The sequence below is a fragment of the Orycteropus afer genome, unplaced genomic scaffold (assembly GCF_000298275.1).
Source record: "Orycteropus afer afer isolate SDZICR_OR568_19922 unplaced genomic scaffold, OryAfe1.0 scaffold00045, whole genome shotgun sequence".
Taxonomy (NCBI): domain Eukaryota; kingdom Metazoa; phylum Chordata; class Mammalia; order Tubulidentata; family Orycteropodidae; genus Orycteropus; species Orycteropus afer.
The window spans coordinates 9,094,010-9,100,372 of NW_006921632.1; the positions used below are offsets into that span (position 1 = coordinate 9,094,010).

At 38.4% G+C, this 6,363-nt stretch overlaps 1 protein-coding gene across 1 annotated transcript in view; it reads right to left on the reverse strand.

Annotated features, from left to right (window-relative positions):
* Positions 1-6,363, reverse strand: part of ANO6 (anoctamin 6) — a 131,333-nt gene that overhangs the window by 71,838 nt on the left and 53,132 nt on the right. The window lies entirely within an intron of this gene.

Sequence of the window (6,363 nt, forward strand, 5' to 3'; positions counted from 1 at the left end):
GGATTGTGGGGCTGGCGCGGGATCGGGCAGTGTTTCGTTCTGCTGTGCATGGGTCGCTATGAGTCGGAAACGACTCGACGGCACTTAACAACAACAACAACAATCACTGTTTCTAGTTGCCAAAAACATTCCAACTGTTAACATCAATTTTTAAAAATTCAGCTTTTCTTTTTCTAAAATCAAAGTTTTATGTATACATTCATTAAAGAGTCAAATAATTCTAAAAGACTGATTATAAAAAAGGAGCATTCCCCAATCACTTCCCCATTTTCTAGAAGCACCTACTTTCAACTATTTAGCTGATTACTGGATTATTCACCTCATCTCTCTAAATAAGATGCTTGCAGTGCTACTTACTGATTTTTCAATTTTATTTATCATTTATTGACTTTCTAGTCTGGAAGATGAGGATTAGGCTCTTCTTCAACCCCCCTGCCTCACCTATGTACTTATACCTCCATTCCTCTCAACATAATTATTTTATAATTTTGGTGAGATCAATATGCCTGCTCTACATTATCTGACTGTGTAAACACTTGATTCACAGCTGAATCAAGTCATCTGCTATGATTACTTTGCATTCCCTGACCAGTATTTTGTTTTCCCTGCAGTTAATAACTGTCTTGTTTGTTCATTGCTTAGTTTTCTGGGTACTTATAACTTATTAAACCACTGACTCTCCCACAGTTGTGAACTCTCTCAGCATGTTTAAACACACGAGGTATTCTACCAGTTTGGTCTCTGTCAACAAATCCCTTCAGATCTCCTCCAGTCTGGATCAGTGACTCTCTAGCCCTGCTGCAGAGCTGTTGTCCTGGGATATCCCTGCTCCTCTCTCATTTTTGGATTCCCTATTTCCTGAATCTCATGACTTCCTTTATTTCGGCTGAGCACCCCCCTCCATTACCTTGCACGTTTAAATTGTGAAAATTCCATTCTCACGGTAATTAACAGTTTGACCATGTACACAATTCTAAGCTGAAAAGTCACTTTTCCTCAGAACTTTGAAGTTATTCCTCTGGGTTTTTTTTTGTTTGTTTTTCCTTTTAGCTTGCAGTGTTTTTGAGAAGTTCAACACCATTCTGAGTTTCAGTCCTTCATAGGAAGCCTGATTTTTCTCTCTGGCGTCTCACAGGATTTCTCCTTTGTCTTCAGTGTTCTGAGATTTCATGCTGTAGTGACTTAATGGCTCTGTTTTCATCCTTTATGATAGCATTCAATAGGCTCTTTCCATCTGGAAACTCAATGTCGTTTGGTTCTGAGAAATTCTCTTCAAGTATCCCTCTGATTTCCTCTGTTCTTATTTCTGGAACTCTTATTATTTGTTCACTAGCCCTCCTGGGATGATCTTCTAATTTTTCTTATCTTTTCCTCTTTTATTTTTCTATCACTTTGTCTTTTTGCTGTTCTTCCCAATTTCCTTAGTTTTAGTTTCCAACATTTCTATTAGACATTTTTGTTCTATTCTACTTCTAATTTCCAAAAGCTACTTTTCATTCTTAGAATGGTCCTTGTCTTAAATAGAACCTGTCCTTGTCTTACAGATATAATACTTTCTTTGATGACTCAGTGGGTAATAATGTGAGGTTTTTGGGGGAAGTTTTCTTTTTTCCTGTGCAATGTCTGTTTTCTCTAAGTTGTTCTTTTCTGCTTATGGAAATAGCTCATTTTCCTTGCTGGTATTCCACGAGAACCACACATAGAGGCTTAACAGAGTGGATACTCACAAATGGAAAGCTACAAAGAGAAGAAATATATAGACCAGCAACCAGCTGCAGTCTCTGAACAGGGAACAATTAGCAAAATATAGTTAAAATAGTGGGTAATTACTTTCTTTACCAAAAATCATAAAAAAAAAATCATTTAGAATCCATTAAACCTATCACTCTGCTATCCGATGTTCCAGGTTTATCATAAAAGGGCATCAATTATGTGAGAACTTAACATGAATATTAAACTCAAATATTTACAAAGTATAAACATTCTAATTTATACATTGATATATATTTTAAACCTTTATTTATTAAGATCTTTTCTACAGGGTTCTCAAAGAGCTAATAAAAGCGTCTCTTTAAGAAAGTAACCCAACTAATAAATGGAGAAGGAAGGAGTTAGAATATCATTATTTGGAAAATTCCTAAGGAAATAATGAATCTAAGCAATGATTATTAATGGCTGCTACCATCACAAGGGAGCTCTGGTGGCGTAGTGCCTAAGACACTTGACTGCTAACCAGAAGGCTGGCGGTTCAAACCCACCAGCCACTCCTTGGAAGGAAGGTTGGGCAATTTACTTCTGTAGTGATACCACCTCAGAAACCCAAGGAGGGGTCGCTATGAGTCGGATCCAACACTATGGCAGTGTTTTTTTTTTTCCCCCATCACAAAAGAGAGAACCATATACAGTGAAACCTGTGAAAGCTGAACTCCAAAAGAGCTTTTCCAGGTCTTACAAGTTTTCTGCCTTTGAAGGGTGCAGTCTTAGCATTTTTCTTTTCTTTTTTTTTTTAATAGAAAATGTTTGAGCTTTCCTCCTCTGACAGGCTTCTGCCTTACCCAGGTTCTGGCTTTTTCAGGTGTTACTCTATTTGGCTCTTGATAGAACTATAGGCAGTCCCCACATTATGAACAAGATCTGTCCCTAAGTATGTTTTTAAGAATTTATAGGTAAGTCAGACCAGGTGCATACAGTTCTTATTTAACCTTACTTCGGTGCAAGACAGGCTTGAAGCCTTTTCAATGATTTAAAAGCAAGTGAAGTGCAGCAAGCGAAAATGTTTGTGATGAAGACTGTTGTGAGCAGGGATTAGTTCAATTGTTTCAACCCACTGCCATGGAGTTGATTCTGACTCATTATGACCCTATAGGACAGAGTAGAATTGTTCCATAGGGTTTTCAAGTCAATAAATCTTTGCAGAAGCAGAATGTCACATCTCTCTCCCACAGAGCAGCTAGTGGATTCAAACTACTGACCTTTCAGTTTGCAGCTGAGTGGTTTAACCACAGTGCCACCAGGGCTCCTAATCATTTCAAAGCAAGGGCTGGTTTACAAACATTAAAGAGGAAGTAGGAGTTGTCAGGATGTTTGCAACCGAGGGACTGCCTGTATATAACTTCATATATGAAGTATTCTTGTCACAAATCGAGTCTGAATCAGACAAATCCTTAGAAGGGGTTCAAATTACTTATTTAAAGGCAATATACAGGGCAGAGGAACATGTTCAACAACACAGTAAGAATGAAATCAGCAAAACAGAAAATGAGAAACTCTTACATAACTACAAAGAAAACAAAAAGAAGAGTTAAGAGGACCTTAATAAGTTAAAGGGAAAGTTACTAAGAAATTTGAGACACACACTAGCTGCAACATCTGGACCTTGTTTAGATCCTGATTTTACCTAAAAATCTACTAAAAAATGTTTTTTGAGACAGTTAGGCAAATCTGCACACTGCATATCTGATATTAAGGAATGTTTGTTTTTTTTTAAAAGGGGATTCTGATTATGTATACAGCAAACCTTATAATTTAGAAACAAATACTAATGAGATGATATGATATTTGGGATTTGCTTCAAAATGATCCAGTGAAGGGCAAGGGAGGAGGTAGAGATAAAAATGGAATAAGATCAGAGTATGAGTTGACAATTTTTGGAGTTGAACAATAGATCTGTGTAGGCTGCTGTACTATTATTCTATTTTTGTATGTTTGAAATGTCCCATAATAAAATGTAAAACAAAACTATTAAAGTGTTTAAAAATTCTCACAAGGTTTCACTAAGTAGGTATGCTCCTGCATGGGGTGTGGGATGTAGAAAGAACAGGAACTTGTCTGCAGACAGACTTGAGGGTAACTTTACTCTCTTCTCCTCATCCTCCAATTACGGTCCAAGCCAAGTCCTGTTAAGTGTACTCCCAAAAGGCATCCCCATCTTTTGTTCTCACAATCCTTCATCTGGACCACTCAAATAGCCTCCTACCTGGACTCCCTGCTTCTGGACAACCCTGCAATCCATCTTCCACACTATCTTTGCAAAATGTGAATGAGATAACATTGTTTATGTATTTAACATTTTAAATTGCTTCTTGATATAGATTGAAATGTGCTCCCACAAGGAAATGTGGAAGTTCTAACCTATGTACTTGTGAATAGGACCTTGTTTGGAAATAGTTTTCTTTTGTTATGTTAATGAGGTCACTACTAGAGTTGATGGGTCCTAAACCTAATCAATTCTGAGTGGTATCTTATAAAAAGAACAGAAAAGACACAGACACACAGGAAGGGGAAGACAGATGACACATGAAAATGTTTCTATAAGCAAAGTGCCCAAAGACACCAGAAACTAGGAGAGATTCACAGAAGGAATCAACATGGCTAAGACCTTGACTTGGACTTTTCAAGATTCCAGACCGGTGAGAAAAATAAATTTCTGTTTTTGAAAGTTGCCCACTTGTGATATTTTTTGTCACAGCAGCACTAGCTAACTAAGATACTTCTCATTGCACTTAAAATAAAATACAAACTCCTTCCAGATTCCTCTGCCTCTCTAATTTTATGTCTTACACCATTCTCTTCATTAGTACTGGCCTTTGGTATTTCCTCAAATTTGTCAAGTGCATTTGTGCCTCAGCTTCATTGTACAAGCTGCCCCTAATTCTGGAATGACTTATCCCAAATTCTCAAATTATTGGCCTCTTTTCACTCTTTGAGGAGCTCTGGTAGTATAGTGCCTAAGGCATTTGACTGCTAACCAGAAGGCTGGCGGTTCAATCCCACCAGCCACTCCTTGGAAGGAAGGTTGGGCAATCTACTTCTGTAGTGATACTGCCTCAGAAATCCAAGGAGGGGTTGCTATAAGTTGGATCCAATTTGATGGCAGTGGGTTTTCACTCTTCGAGTCTCAGCTCATTTGCACAAATTCAAAAGTACTCTTGATCTCTCCTTCCTCATCCCATCACTCTGTTGTTTTCTTCATTTAGATCAAAAGTGATCATTTGTTTGCTTATTTTTGTTTGTTTTTGGTCTCTCTAGTACTCCGTAAGGAGCTCTGGTAGCACAGTGCCTAAGGCACTTGACTGCTAACCAGAAGGCTGGTGGTTCAAACCCACAAGCCACTCTTTGGAAGGAAGATGGGGCGATCTACTTCTGTAGTGATACTGCCTCGGAAACCCAAGGAGGGGTCGCTATGAGTCAGGCCAGACTCAATGGCAAATAACAACAGTACTCAGTACTAGAGAGTTATTGAGTAACTAGCCTTGTTCAAACAGCATAACTCCTGGTGGGTAGCTGACATTAGCGGTTTGAGTGGGCAAACCCTGAGCTAGTCATTATATCTTATTTGATAAGCAAGGGAAACAGTGAAAATGTATAAATGTATATAAAGTGGCTGTGAACACTGAACCAGTGAATGATGAACCACTGCTCCTGGGGGAAGTACAGTGTTAGGTTTCTGTAAGCCTCTGGTCACAACATTTTCATCAAGTGATGGATATAAAAGTTTGTGTTTATGTGTAACAATGTATGTGCTTCTGTTTAAATACACCTTATTTAGTATACATTGTTTCTGAGATCAGATGAGATCCGCTGCATTCAGGGTGGTATGGCCTCAGGCTTATTTGGTACATATTATTGATTCATTAACAGTGAAATCCCGCCAACGGCACTATAACTCATGCATGAATGAAGCTCAGCCACACATATTTTTTCTGCAAGACACATCATAGCCTTTCTGCACTTAGGAACACTGGACAGCACATTAGCACTAAGCTTGGGGGACACTTAAACAGCAAAATCACTGACAAAAAGCACAAAAATGCAAAAGGCGTGGCAGTAAGTACACAGTGAAAAGGACACTTGTTTACTGTATGAAAGCAGAAATAAGAAGGGAGAGCATCTCTTGCTCAACCTCAGCTGGGAATGTGCACACCAGGTGACTCAAATCTTTCACTGCTCTGTGCATGTGCACATGGACAAATGACCACCAAAGTGCTCCGAGTATTGATGACTGATTCACAGACGTGAAACCCATGAGTCATTTACTACACACGTGCATAATCTACATTTACCCCATATCATTGTTCTAAAGTTGAGTTTGTACTTAAAACTACTAAACATGACAAGTGCTTTCCTAAAATCTTAACAGATTAATTATAATAGTTCTACAGTGCGTCAACTTATAACCTTTACATGAGAATAAATTCATTCCAGAAGTTATCTTGTTAAAATGTTTGAAGTAGAAAACTGTATGCTCAAAGATATAAACCATGGAGGGGGGGGCAAGATGGCGGACTAGGCAGAAGGATTGCACAGACCCTCTTCAACAAAGAAAAGGGAAACCAATTAACACAGACACAGAAGATAATCTTG